This window comes from Rhinolophus sinicus, chromosome 2 (genome assembly GCF_057876585.1).
Source record: "Rhinolophus sinicus isolate RSI-liver-muscle chromosome 2, RSI-T2T, whole genome shotgun sequence".
Taxonomy (NCBI): Eukaryota; Metazoa; Chordata; class Mammalia; order Chiroptera; family Rhinolophidae; genus Rhinolophus; species Rhinolophus sinicus.
In genome coordinates, this window is record NC_142502.1 from 120,234,364 (window position 1) to 120,250,491 (window position 16,128).

Consider the following 16,128-nt stretch of genomic DNA (forward strand, 5'->3'; position numbering starts at 1 on the left):
CCTGCAGACCTTGTGTTTGCTATGCCTTTGCCTGGCACACTCTTCCTTGGGCTTTGTGCATGGCTGACTTTTTTGTATACATCAGCATTCAGATCCAGGATCACTTCTCAAAGAGTATTTTCCTGTCTTCATAAGCTCCCCATCCCATCTAAGTCACTTTCCACCTCTATTTATGGCTTTTCACAATCTCAACTTGTCTGGTTCATTGGTTTACTTTTAAAACATTTTTAATTACAGTTAACATGCAATACTGCATTAGTTTCAGGAGTACAGCATAGTGGTTAGACGTTTACATAGCTTACGAAGTGATCACCCTGCTAAATCTACTACCCATCTTACACCATACATAGTAATTGCAATATTATTGACTATATTCCCTATGCTGTACTTTACATCCCCATGATTATTTTGTAACTACCAATTTGTATTTCTTAATTCCTTCACCTTTTTTATCCATTCTCCCAACCCTCCTCCCATCAGGTAACCATCAAAATGTTATCTGTATCTATAATTTTGTTTCTGTTTTATTTGTTCTTTTGTTTTTCAGATCCCACATATAAGTAAAATTTGTCTTCCAGTACAAGAATGTACCCTCTGTGAGGACGAGGACTTTGGCAGTCCTTTTCCCTGCCACACTTCCAATGCCCAGGACAATGCTCAATAAATACTTGTGAAACAGCATATATAAAAAGAAAAAAAAAATGTTTACACTAAGAGCATATGCTTGCAGTCTGGGCAACTGTTCAGGAGATACTAGCCCAGTGGTAGATACAACCTAAAAGTCTGGGTCTTGTCCAAGTGTTTTCAGAAAGAGAAATCAATAACCATCCCCAAATTACCATTTCACTTCATAAAAAAAAACACCCTCAAATTTTAATGCAAGTCTATTTCAATCAAATTTGACTCCATGGGAACAGATATATGAAAATCAATCTATTTTAAAGCAAGAATGTAAGAAAAAAAATTTTTTGAAAGCTTTTGGTTCAGGGGCTGCCACATTATTCCACAAAGGACTAGAAAGTAGTACATATTTTAGGTTTGCAGTCTATATGGTCTCTGTTACAATGACCCAGCTCTTCTATTGAAGTAAAAGAGCAGATGTAGATAAATATATGGGTGTGACTGTGTACCATTAAACTTTATGTATTGTCAATGAAATGTAAATTTCATATAATTTTAAAATGTCATGAAACATTATTCTTGTTTTCACTTTTTCTCAACCTGTTAAAATGTAAAAATATTCTTAGCTCATGGGCCATATTAAAAACTGGCAGTGGGCCAGATTTGACCTGTAGGCTATAGTTTACCCACCTTTCTTTTAGGAGTGTTGAACTGTCCCTAATACCTTCTTCTTTGACTTACTAAGAATTGAGAGTTGCCTTAACTTAGAGTTTGTAGGAGGTTCTCACTTTGTAGAGTCTGGGTCTTCTGAGGGCATTTGTATCTCTGACTTTAATGCTAAGAATCCTCTTTGAGTGTCAGAGTCATTAATCCCTTTAAAAGCTATAATGACTTTATCGCTTGAAACCCCCAGAAAAATCTGACTTGTATAGGAATGGAGAAAATATCCCTTTATGTCTTATCTTTCCCAGTGGGTGTCATCTGTTTCCTCAAGATTATTTCCATAAATCAATATTAACCTGCATACATTCTACATCATTCTATTGTATATTTTTCTACTCTATGCTATTCCATATATTTCATTGTTCCTTTCCTCCCAGCTAGAGACTGGAGGTTGGAAATTGGAAAGAAAGAAATAGAATATCATGTATTTTCCATACTCTTGTGATTCAAAAGAGAAATTCTCTCTGTTTATGATTGCTTAAAACTAATCATAGATTTTCAACTAAAGAACACTTGCGATAGTAGACTACCTACTAGGTTTTCATCTTTTAAAGTCTTTCAGTTACTTATCCTTATCTTTTTCTCTATGAGAGGAACTTTATCCCTAGTCTTGCTTTCCCAGGTTAAATGTGCCACCATGTTCTAGATTCCACCCTATCCCACTGTGTTGACTCCTTTGTATTGGCTGCATAAAAGCAACACTGTGCTGTATTGCATCCTCAGTCTTCCCCTGTCCTATCTCTTCCTCTGCATCCTTGCTCAAGATTCCTAAATGCTGAGAATCCTTCACCTTCATTCTGCCTTTCTTCAAACCATTGTTCTAATTAAGTCTCCCTCTTAATTTTTGGCCCACTTAAAAAGATGTTCTATGCTATTTTGTGACTTGCTCTTTCAGTTGCTATTGGTGCATCACCAATCTTTCTAAAACCTACTGCCTGGAAACAAAGATCGTTTATTTTGTTCATGAACTTGTGGTTTGGTCAGGCCTCTACAAGTATATCTCATCTTTGTTTCAGGGGCATCAGTTGTGAAACAGAGATGAAATATCCTTGAAGACTAGAGTGGTGATAGGAGGATCTTCTAAGGGTTTCCACATGGCCTAGAAGTTGGAGTGTGACATTTCATGGGTTTATTGAGTGAAATACAGCAAAATATCTGGAGGCCAACAATAGGCATCCAATAGACAGGAAGCGAAAGCACCAATAATAGGCACTAGACCACCAGGGATCTATGCCATGAGACAGGAAGTGGAAATGACAGTTTCTTAAGGCCAATGGGACTTTAAAACTGCCATATGCTATTGATCAACAAGTCACAGATCACAGACAGATTTAAGGGGACGTAGATCCCAACCTTTGATGGGAAGAATTTGGGAGCCACGTTTTACAACCTGTCCTTAAAATGTCAATGGTGCTAACACTGTTAACTTCCAAGTTATCGGGTTCAGTTACTTCTTTTCAGCATTTCTTCTATGTGACTTCTCCTCTTAGCTGGCACTCTTGGGTCTCCTTTCCCTCTGTATTCTCTTTACCTTTAGCACATGGGACACTGTTTTGTCTTCATTCTATTTTACCCATTAATTTGTTTCTCTATTTGTCAATTTCACTTTCTTTTCTTGTTCACGTGCCTTGAATAATGGAATTTTCCTTGATTTGATCTTCCATCTTCTTTCTAGGCATGCTTATTGAGTCTTATAACACCAATTAATACCTATACCCTGATAGTGCTTAATTTATATTTTAAATCCCACCCATTTTTGCTGTGCTCCAGAATTCCTTCTCTAATTATGTACGTAATGCGATTATTCATATTAAATATGAAAATTACACAGAGCTATACTCTGGGTTTGTTGAACTCTCTGCCTCTTGAACACTCCCTATCCGTCAATGACCTTGTGCCTTTGCTCATTCTATACTTCATATCCAGATTGCCTTTTGCTCACTTGGATGAACTCCTACTCATTCTTCAAAACCAAGCTGAAACAGTTTGTACTCTCTGAAACCTCCCTGATTCACAGGCAGAGGAAATTGCTCTGAGTGGGTGCCCATAATAATTTGTTCTATGAACATGTGAGAGATAATCTTAGTTGCAACTTCTTTGATTAGAATGTTCAGCTCTATTCAGAGATGCTAAGCTCCTGCTCATTTATTGCTCATGCAGCATAATTAAAGAAATAAAACATGCCTTTAATTTTTTATAATGTGCAATATTCATTCTCAGAAAAATCCAGATCTGAAATAAAGAGTGTCAATTACTTTGGCATTTCCTTCCTTGTGTGAAACTAAAGCAGGAGTTTTATTTTTGTTTTATGTGGGTAGGGAGTGGGGATGAGTTAATCCTCAAGATGTAGGGCAAACTCTATTTTTTAGACTAGAATAATGTGTCCTTGCATTTAGCAACAGAGATGGCCAAAACCGGTTTATTGAGAGAAACTTACTGTTCCCTATTCGACTTTAATTTGGGGGGAATATGGAACGTGTCAACTGGTCACATTTTCACTTCAGACCATTTGCAACTAAAAGTGAAACGGATACACACCCACTGTCCTGTATTCCTTGCTCAAAGGAGAACGAACCTATAAAGTTTTCTTGTGGCCAATTCCTACAAAAAGGCCTTAAACAAAAGTGTTGGTGACTGTTTTGAAAACTGTCAATATATGGCTTAGCTCTTTAATGCCACAATCTGAATGACATTAACTACACAAAGGACGCAAGGATAGCAAACAGCTATGATGGTCGCATGATGTATCAGGAGAAGCCACAGTTCTTTGAATCAAAAGACGAAGAAAGCTACCCAGGACTTTTGCAACAGTTTCATCCTATTAGGCATTTTCAACTTCCATCCAGGCTTATACAAAGAAACTCTATACTTAGAGTTGGCCTGTTTAAAAAAAAAAGAAAAAGAAAGGAAAAACTTTAGTAACACATTGGGGAATATTTGCTTGAGCTATCTTATTTCTTCTAATCATTGTCCCCCTTTCACTGGAGAATTTCCCATTATTCAGCAACATATGGATGAAACATTTTTTTCAGTAATCATGTCTGAACAAAGCAATCATTCTCTCATTAGCCAATTATTCTTCAAAATCAAATGGAACAGACATATTTGCTAGGAAAATTTACTTTAATAAACCCTATGGAATCAGATCTCACAATTCTCATGTTCAAATGGATTAGTTCAAAAATCACAGTGTAGATAACAGAAGTGGTTTCTTGTTTGTCTTGTTGCTTTTTGCTTGTTTTGGTACAGTGACAACACATGATCACATGCACACACACACACACACACACACACACACACACACAGCTAGAGATGGAATGAAAACACAATTTTGAGGAGGAAGAAAAGATAAAAGAATAAGAACCTCTAGTTAGGCGCAGATATCTTAATCTGTCCAGTTCTAAAAGACTTTATCTTTCTTCTTTCCTGTGTCATCACAAATTTGTAACTTCAGTTCTTCTACTTTTTAGAAGATGTTGGATAAACAGCCAGATCAAAAAGATGATGGGTGACTGCTAGGCCCAGATGTGTTTTCCAAAAGGGACCAACATAGTGGTTGGGGAATGTAAATTATCTCAGAATTCTGAATATCTCAAAGCACTGGGAAATGAGAAAGCATTTTCAGGGTGTCATTGGAGTCAGGGTTGATGGGGAGGTTGCCCAATGCTCTTTGCTTTTTTACTCTATGATATTTTGCTGGTATTTTACTCCATAGTATTCTGCAATAAATTTTTTCTTTTTTATTCCATGGTAATCTGATGTGATTCATTTTGATATAAGAGGCTTCCTCTAACTCCTGTTTCATTTATCTTTGTGATTGACTTTATAAGAGTCTATTTTGGAGAGTTAACTATGCAGTTTCTCCACCAATCAGAATTCTGGGTTTCATGCCATAATGCAAGGGGCATCAAACATTTTCACGTAAATTGAAGCAGAGCCTGAGAACAAAGAAGTTTAAGTTTCAGTTTTTGCCCCAGGTATCAAAATAAGATTTAACTCACTACCAAACGAAACATTGAAAGCTTGTAAGTTCTGATCTTTCTTCTGCAGCCAATTGATTATAGAAATAAGCTAGACATTTACTTTCTCTCTGAACCTCAGTATTCTTTTCTGTAAAATAGGTTCTTCTGCTCCAAAATGCTATGATATTTTGTGTTTTTCATAATGCAATTTTGTATGTTTCCTAAAATAGCATACAAGGACTGATCCACCAACATCAAAGTAACAATAACAAAATGCATAGTGCCTTCAATTTAAACCTTACCTACTCACAAGTGGGAAACACACAAAAAAACTTCACAATAATATTAATAAACAATACTTTACATAATTCCTTAAATGATTTCATATCCTTAGGCTAGTTTGTCCATCATCAACAGGGTGATTTTTTTATTTCCCATACCTTTTTAAAAAAGTTTCTAGTTCGTGCTGTTAAATGCCACAAACTAATCTCCCATTTAAGTCATTAATGACTGTCGCCACAGTTCTCTGCACTGGGTAGATTTGGGATGACAGCTGTCACTGCAGCAGGATGTAGTTTTTTATAATAGTTTTATGATTCACCCTTTGAGATGAAGATTTGGACACCTGATACCAGCCTGTGATTTTTCTCCCTGTAATTTTCAGAAAGGGTAAAACCAAATAACAGCCTCCAGGACTCATAGGTCTTACGCCAAATGTTTCAGAAATGACATCGGTGGGAATTGAAAACCATATTTATTTATTTTTTTCTAGTATATGCTGATCACTTTCATTTGCTAGTGCTAGTTGATAATGGGAGTGGGGTGGAGGCTGGTTTTCATTCAAAGTCACAGCAAAGCAATAGTTCTCTCTGCATTTCACTTTCATGTTGTTGTGTCAGTTCAGTGTCAGCAATTTTCATGACAAACATGTGGTCTATAAAAAAAAACACTTTTCAACAGTATACTGAGCATGCTTTCTTTAAAATCTAGCATATTCTTAAAAATACTTGGCTTCTACATACAGATAATTTAAACGCAAGTAAGAAGGGATGTAAGCAAGGTTGCATTTTAAAATATGGTTTAGTATTAAAAACGCACAACCCAACTTCCTGCATTCAGGATAACAAAGAGAAAGTTAGTTCCTTGCTTGACTTTTGGTGCTGAACTAAACTTTAGCTTGGATCAAACAGACTAACCCAGAGTTCTGAGAGGTCTCTCTGTCCTGCCCAGGTTCAAAATGCCACCTCCTTCCACACCTACCACTGTCATTCAACACACAGACCTCCCCCTTTTCCTCTGAACTGTTTCCTGAAAACTTCAGACTAGTGACTGGACCATCTTGGATGGTTGGACTTGATAAGGAAAGCTGCAAATGCAGGTCTCATCATATCTCTCCTTACAGTAAAATAAAAACAGGGAGCATTTGGTATGCTGCAGGGCCTGAGATTATAAACCTCATCGAGGTGGGGGAGCACAAATGAAGACAACTGAGACTTTCTAACACAGGAGCAGTTTTCTATGAATGCTTACTTAGGACCACGGCCTGCATGGCCTGTGTCAAGAAGTCAAGGCAAAGAACGGAGACAATGGACAACTACCAAAATGTCTCTAGAATCACATGCAGTTAAATGAATTTTAGCTGGATGGAAGAGGTATATTAAAATTTTCTTAGCAAAAGAAGATAAAAAGAATTAAACTTTGTTCATGTGTTCCTTAGAGAACCGGATCGCTCAAAGGCAAAATCTTCAGCCATCCTCCCACTCACAGGAGGCATTCTGGAATCAGATGCTCTGGCCACCGCAGTTTGTTTGAAATGGTCCTGATGAAAGAAAGATGAGTGGAGGAGACAGTGCAGGAGTGAAGGAAGCAGTGGGGACCTGCCTTCCTGGTGTTTGGGAAAGGAGTGGTAAGGAGTGTGGGAGTATTTGTGAGAAGATTAAGAAGATATAGGAACTTTATAGTATGGTATCGAGGAAAAATAGAGAGCAAAATAACTCATTTTTAGTAGTAGTGACAATAGATGCTATAATTGTCTATGTGTATGATTATTCAAATTAAAGGAAAGGGGACCCATACAAGTAGAACTTCTAAGCCACCTCTTCTACCAATCAGTGATCTTCAATAGCCAAAGGATGAGAAGCACTGTTGACAGCTAAAATGTTCCTAAAATGTAATGGATCCTTTATTGCAAGTAATGTTAAAATATGGGATATTGAAGGATAATTGATAACATTATTTAGGAAAATAAAATTGGAGACAGTGTAAGGTAAAATCGATTTCTTCTTGAAAAAAGAAAAAAAAAACTAAAGCATTTGTGAACCTTAGAAATAATACAATTATTAATCTGTTGTGTCAGTTTATAAAGCACTAGGGGACACTGAGTTGGAGGGTCCTATCTTCCATACAATGCAAAATAAATTGCAACTAGAGTGCTACCAACTTAGAGAGTTTCCATGTTCAAATCCACATGAAGGCAATGGGATAAGGTAGAAACAATTTGGGCTTCGGAGTCTAAGTGCCTCAAGTTTACATTCCACCTGCACTGACTGTTGGGCCTTGGGCACGTTGCTTAATTAACCTGGATTTCACTTGTATATTCTCCAGAGTAGAGATCAGAATACATGCATCACAAAGCTACTGGGGTGGTCCAGTTCCATAACATCTGTCACCAGTTTATGGTCCCATCTCTGCTGGAAGCAAATGGGAAAATAATTGACCTTTTTCCACTCAGTATTTCCAACATGGCTCTTGGATTAAAAGACTCCTAGTCCTTTAATGAAATCTTGGGTGGGTTTCTTAGCTTTTAGATTACTTTGGGCAGTAAAAAATGGTGTGATTTAACACTTTAGTCTGAAATTTGTTTTAACTCTGTTCCTCAACCCAAACACCAAGATCGAACTGAGCTGCTTAGAGTATGATACACTCTCTGCCATACACTCATAGCTATTCCGATGTCTTGGGAAGGGATGAAAAGAGAGGGAAAGGAACCCGCATCTGTAAAAAGCTGATAAGGTAATGTTCTTCCTGTTAGTTATTGCTGCTTCTCGATTCCCACCGATAGACTATATGCATCCTCCGTGCTAGACGTTGAGGTAAGGTTCACGTGTAAGTTCTTCAGAGAGGCTCCTGTACTGTACAATCCCAGATGTGTGAGGTGCATCTCTCTTTGGCATCTCCCAGCCCCCATCTTGTCCTATGTCCTAAAGCCTCTTGGGTGGAGCAGTAGAAAAATTGCTCAAATCTATTTATGATGGGTCAACTATTTGAGCCACAGGGTCCATAAAAATGCCTTGGCTTGTCTGTCTGTGGGAGTGCAGGATTTTCCAGCACCATAGCTCTCCAATTCTCCTCTCCTCTGCCCGATAGGCATAGGGACATGTTAACCAAGTCACTGGACTTCCTGCTGGAACTTCCTGGGAAACAAGAACTGTCTTCTCTGTTTGCAGGAATCTTAATTCTTTTTTTAAAAAGATTTTTAATAAAATATAGCTAACATACAATATTATATTAGTTTTAGGTGGACATCATAGTTATTCAGTACCCACCTGGTACTATACATAGTTATTACCATATTATTGATTATAGTCCCTGTGCTAAAGAAGCAATCACCATGATAAGTCGAGCAACCATCTGACACCGTACCATGCTATCACAATATTATCGACTATATTCCCTGTGCTGTACATTACATCTCCATGACTAATTTGTTTTATACCTGAACTCTGAAACCCTTATTCCCCATTATCTTTAGTTGACATTCAATATTATTTTATATTAATTTCAGGTGTATAGCACAGTGGTTAGATAATTTACAAAGTGATCCCCCTGACTAGTCTAGTACCCACCTGGTACTATATACATAGTCATTACCATATTATTGATTGTATTCCCTGTGCTTTACTTTACATCCCATGACTATTTTATAACTATTGATTTCTTGTTCTTAATCCCTTCACCTTTTTCACCCTGCCCCAATACTCCTCCCATTTGGCAACCATCAAAATGTTCTCTGTATCTATGGACTTGTCTCTATTTCAGTGTTTTTGTTTGTTTGTTTGTTTATTTTGTTCTTTACATTCCATTTATAAGTGAAATCATATGACATTTGTCTCTCACTGTTTGACTTCTTATACTCAGCACAATATGCTTTAGGTCCATCCATATTGTCACAGATGGCAAGAATTCATTCTTTTATATGGCTGAGTAATATTCCATTGTATATATGTACCACCTCTTTTTTTTATCCATTTATCTATTCAGGGACACCCAGGTTGCCTTCAAATCTTGGAAATTGTAAATAATGCTGCAATGAACATATGGATGAGCATGTCCCCTCAAAATAGCATTTTGGGTTTCTTCAGATAAATACCCAGAAGTGGGATTACTAGGTCCTTCTTTGTCTCTGTTGTAGTCTTTATTTTAAAGTCTATTTTGTCTGGTATATGTATTGCTACTCCAGTTTTTTTACTTGTTTGTTTGTTTGTTTCCATTTTCATGAGATATCTTTTTCCATCCCTTTACTTTCAGTCTGTGTGTGTCTTTCAATCTGAAGTGAGTCTCTTGAAGGCACCATATGTAAGGGTCTTGTTTTCTTATCCATTCAGCACTGCTATCTTTTGATTGGAGCATTTAATTTACATTGAAAGTAATTGTTGGTAGGTATGCAGTTGTTGCCATTTTATTATTTATATTTTCGATTTTTTTTTTTTTTTTTTTATCTTAAAGAAGTCCCTCTAAGATTCCTTGTAACACTGGTTTGGTGGTGATGAATTCCTTTAGCTTTTTCTTGCCTGGGAAGCTCTTTACCTGTCCTTTGATTCTAAATGATAACTTTTCTGGGTAGAATAATCTTGGTTGTAGGTCCTTGCTTTTCATCACTTTCAATATTTCCTGCTAATCGCTTCTGGCTTGCAAAATTTCTGTTGAGAAATCAGGGGGTAATCTAACGGGAGCTCCCTTGTGGGTATCTAACAGCTTTTTTCTTGCTGCTTTTAAGATTCTCCCTTCATCTTTAACCATTGACATTTTAATTATGTTGTGTCTTGGTGTAGGCCTCTTTGGGTTCATCTTATTTGGGACTTTCTGCACTCCTGAGCTTGGATATTTATTTTCTTTCCCAGGTTAGAGAAGTTTTCCATCATTATTTCTTTGAATAAATTTTCAATTCCTTGCTCTCCCTCTCTTCTCCTTTGTTACCCCTATAATGCAAACATTGGTACACTTGATGTTATCCCAGGGGCCCCTTAAACTCTTCTCATTATTTTGGATTCTTTTTTCTTTTTGCTGTTCTGATCTTATCTTCAAAATCATTCTTTCAATCATCTGCTTCATCTAATCTACTGTTTATTCCCGCTAATGTATTCATTTCAGTTATTGTATTCTTTATTTCTGACTGATTCTTTTTCATTTTCTATCTCTATTTTTATATTCCCTATCTCTTTGTTGAAGTTCTCCCTGAGATCATTGAGCATCCTTATAACCAGTGTTTAGAATTCTGCATCTGGTACATTGCTTGTCTCTGTTTTGTTTACTTCTTTTTCTGGACCTTTGTTCTGTTCTTTTCTTTGGGACATGTTTCTCTGTCTCCTCTTTTGGCTGCCTCCCTGTGTTTGTTTCTGTGTATTAGGTAGGGCTCCTATATTTTCCAGGCTTAATAGATTACCGGTATATAGTAGGTTGTGCTAGGGGCTCAGTAGTGCTGTCTCCCTGGTCACCTGAGTAGAGTGTTCCAGGTGTGTCCCTTTTGTGGGTTGTGTTTGCCCTTCTGTTGTAGTTGAACGTTGGTTGCTATTTGCACATCAATGGGAGGGATTGACCTTCAGCCCCATTGGTTGTGAGGACTGGCCCTAAATACAGTGAAGAAGTTGTGCTACGGGGCTGACCCAATAGAGGAGGGTCTGCATCAGCAGGGCTCTGGTGCCTGCCCAGTCTTCCCCTTGGGTGTGTCGTCCTTGGAGGTGTCTGAGTATTGTTCCACCTTGCTTCAAAACTGGCCACTTGGCACTCCAGGCCCAGGGCCACCTGGGAGGGACCCAAGTTCAGCACAGCTGTGCCCCACAAAGCAATCTGGAGATGGCCGCCACCCATGCCATACTTGGAATTGCCTTGAGAGGCCAAACCACAAACCAAGGCCAGCGGCCACTATTGCTGGGCTAGAGCTGCTCAGCCAAAGGTATGAGGCACACTCAATCCAGATGCTGCTTGTGTGGGTTCTTCAAACCTTTAAGAGACCCTAGGAAAGTCTGTAGCATGAGCCAAGGCAGGTGGTTTGTCCAGAAAAGTCACTGGAAGTGGCTTGGGTGGGCTGGAACATTAGGTGGTGAATGAAATCACCAGGGCGTGGTGAATGAAAAGCTTTAGCTAGCTTGATGACCTGAGTCTGTACTCTGGGAAGAGGGAGGGCTCAACAAATAAACAACAGCTTCTGCCAGCTCCTCTGTTCAAAAGAAAGCTGTCCCTTCAGCCCCAACTCTGAAGCCAGGCAACTCAGTTCCTCCCTTTATATCCCTGTCACCTCTCCAGCTCCTGCCCCAGCACTGTAGCCCAGAGCCAATGATTCTGTGGATGAGTTAAGTCCTTGCTCTGTCCATTTAAGGAAGTCTCTGGGACTCCAGTTGCCCTCCATCTCACTCAGCCACAATCTCTGCTGGTTTCCGCAGCCAGAAATTATGGGGACTTTTCTCCCCAGCACTGGAACCCTGGGCAGCACTGGGACCTCTGCAGCTAAGATATCCCTGCTGATTTCTAATGGTCACATGTGGGTGTGGGGTCAGCCTGTTCCACATCTCTGCCCCTCTTACCAGTCTTGAGGTGGCTTCTGCTGCATTTCCGTAGTTGCAGGACTTTGGTTCAGCAAAATTTCAGGCAATTCTCAATGATGGTTGTTTTATAGTTTAGTTGTAATTTTGATTTCATGACAGAAGGTAAGCACAACATTTATCTACAGCCATCTTGACCCTCATCAGGTATCATGATTCTTAATGAGTAAATCTCTTGGATTTCCTTCATCTGGTTTGGGGAGGTAGATTTCTTCCCACCAAGGAAACTACACACCCACACATCCATGACTCTATTGGATCAGTAAAAGCTCCAGCTGGATTCTCAGAGGGAAGACTTGGTGGCAGAAAGACTTTATTTTTTCACCTTTTAGTAAGTCCCCCAAACGTTTTTGGGTGTGAATGGCTTGCTTTCTGAGTTTCCGTCTTTACTTATATTATAGTACCTATCTGTTCTTTCATGTTGTCCACTTTTCTACTAGCATGCTAATACTTGCTTTGTTGTTTCAGAATATTTTTTGCCTTTTATAATGCCTTGTAACATTTTTTTGAAAATCAGACAAAATGTATTTCATATAAAGAGCAGGGGTAAACAGGCTTTTATTTGAAGTTTTATGTTTACTTGGCTAGGATTTAAGCTATGTTTATGGTTTGCTATAGCTGTGAGGCCAGAGGCTAAAATTTCCCTGATGTGCTTATTTTTGTCTTCTATGTTATCTTTTAGTTTACCTAGGCATTACTTCTTAAATAGTACCTGAGCCTTGGAATTATTTCAGTTTAATCCCCAGGAGCCCTGTTGATGTTGTGATGAGGTGTAGGGAGAGAGGAAGTGTTATGAAATCCTATAAGTAGGTCTCAACCTTTTAGTGAGTCTGAGTTGGGTATGTCCCTTCCCCCACAGGGAAGACTGAAGGGGGCTGGAGTTGGGTATTTGGCATTGGGTACTAATACTGGGTAGCCCCGTGTTGGTTAGGCTATGGTGAAATAGTTTCCTTTGAGGGCAGACCTTTGTTAAGGAGAAGAGAAAGCTTTAGGTATATTTGGGGTGGTTACTTTTCCCTCTCTTTGTGCCAGAAAAGGAATTTTCTTTCATTTTCACAGTAAGAACCTGAGTGGGTTCCTAGAGGTAAAATTCACAAAGTTTTGGGGCCTACGTAAGGCTGGGACCCTAGGCATTTTTATCTTTCAAGCTAGTCCATGCTCAGTTTCCAACAATTAGTCAATTACTCTCTAAGAACCTACGAGTTGCTGGCTCCCACACAGTTTCTGTTCCCAGTAAGCTGTATTCACCTCTCTATCCAACTATTGGGGTGGTGCTTTTTTTCTGCAACCAAAATTCTCTGATGGACATGAGAGAAGTTGATTTTCAGTTTGTTCAGCTTTTTTCACATTGTGAGAATGGCAGTGGTGACTTTTAAGATATCTAATTGTTGGACCAGAAATTATAAGTCAGTATCTTGCTCTTAGCTGTGTGGCCTGGTATTGGACCTGGCAAACAAAAAGGAATCCACTTTAGAGAAAGTTAGCTCCTTTAATCTTTTAATCTTGGAGTTGAACATTTAGGAGAAATCATGAAATCATTGCTTTGACGGCAAAAACTGTAAGACATACAAATGTACCAGGAATCAATATATCCAGCCCAAACCATGTTTAAAAACAAAACAAAAACAAAACAAAAATGGCTTCTGTTACTATTCTGAAGATTTATGACGTCTGAATTTTACTGAATAATAACTAAATATTTATCTCCCTGGAATAAGAGTAAAGGGCTGACAGGAATAGACAAAAATACTGAGAGGTCACTGAGATAGTTGTAGTTTATGGTCACCCCTTTTGAAGAGCAGCACATATGAAGAGGCCTCACCTGTCACTCTGCTCCAGCTCATATTTACCACATATTCTGAGGGTCTGTCCAAGTCAAAGCTTGGCCTCACAGAGAAGGGGAGAGGCCATAATTTCTACTGTTAAAAATCAAAAGGATCTCTATATCTAGTTCTATCTATCTATCTATCTATCTATCTATCTATCTATCTATCTATCTATCTATCTATCACCTATCCATTTTATATCATCATTGATCTGTGTCTAGAGAAATTACAACTATGATGTATCTATTTTTTTTTTCCCTCCTGCATGGAAACTGCTGGTGTTGTGAGAGGAAAGTTAATTTAAAAATGTGATGCTGATGTCCACCATTAAGGGTGATTCGTTGTCTGACCTTCTAGAAAGTTTTATAACATGAGTTGTGGAACCAACTTGTGGGAAAATGAGTGAGGAAGAATTTATCTATTGGCTCTTGTCTCCCATTAAGAGTTGCCAGAGGAGCACTAACCTCACTCTGATGCTTGCATTTTGTATGCCTGAGCACCCAGTGGATTATTTTCTGATACTGAGGCATCAAGAAGGAAGGGCACAGAGAGGCCTGATTTGGGTATGAAACTCACTCAAGCTACATATGTATGAGGCTGGTCCTAGCAATATTCAGGGTGTAAGTGGTGCTGACAGGATGTGACAGTGGAATACAAGATCTTGTGATACCCATGGTAACACACGACTGCTGTTTCCTGGGGACCTAGCAGTGATTAAGAAGAAACCTTGAAAATACGACGCAGCCAGAAGAAGCAGCTGTTTTTCTTCTGTTTTTTCTGAATACTAAGATTAAAAGAAAAGAAAGCTCATCAGTGTCTCAAACACCAGGATGGACCTTCTTACAACCCGTTATTTTTGAGGTGAAATGTGTTGTCAGAATAAGCCATCCAGAATATCTCAGTGAGAACAGAAGGCACTCTTTAAAGCTACTTATTTAAATTACTTAAATTTCAGAGTATGTTGAGTTGATCAAGAGGAGGGGTTTCATAGTCACTTGAATACTTGAATTCAGGTATGTTTTGATCTCAAAATAGGAATTCTCTCTCTCTCTCTCTCTCTCTCTCTCTCTCTATATATATATATATATATATATATAGAGAGAGAGAGAGAGAGAGATATACATATATATATATATATATATATATAGAGAGAGAGAGAGAGAGATAAATGCATATATATATATATATATATATATATATATATATATATATATATGCATTCCTGGGACCCTGGGCAGTTTTCTCTCTATATATTTGTATAGAGAGGGTGCCAAAAAAATGTTCACACATTTTAAGAAAGGAAAACTATATTAAAATTATAATACTCAACATATACCAAAAACAAAAGATGAACACAAGTCATGTTTGACTTCTCTGATATATATATATATATATATATATATATATATATGTATATACATATATATATATATATATATATATACACACACACATCTCTCTCCATATATATAATACACATTCACGTTCCTCTTAACATGCGTGTGTGTATATATATACATATATGTATATATATACACACATGTCAAGACAAAAATGTATGTGTATATTTTATATATTATATATATATTTGGAAAGATGTATATATGTATTATATATATTATATATTATATATAATATATATATGTATAATATATATTATATATATGGAGAGGGAGAGATATATTTTTTTTTCCTTAAAAAGAATCAACTCAATTCAAGCAACATAAACAGAATGTAAACTGAAGGAATACTTAGAAATTTAAGATAGAGATAATTTATGTTTCTTTTTTTAGATGCTGATTGCTCTTTTTTTCTTTGATACCTAAGATTTAACATTTACTGATGTCCTAAGATTTAGTATTTACTGATGCAGAAACTTCTTTACTTTAATATTTCCTAATTCCTAGATCACCCTTTCAAATACATCTTATTTCATTAAGGACTGCCTAAATATCCCTCATACCTCCACCTACTCCCTCATCCTTTTTCTGCAAAATAAAGAATACATGTGATTCTTGTGATTCCACTATTTTGTCAATAAGTCACCTCTCCCTGTTTTTTAACATTCTACTGTCTCCTATGCTGATCCTTTTCCGTTAGTTCTTTGAAAAGTGTTCAGATATTTATTGAACTTCTCTGTAATCTTCTTTGCATTTTTCATCTTTGCTTTCCTATATA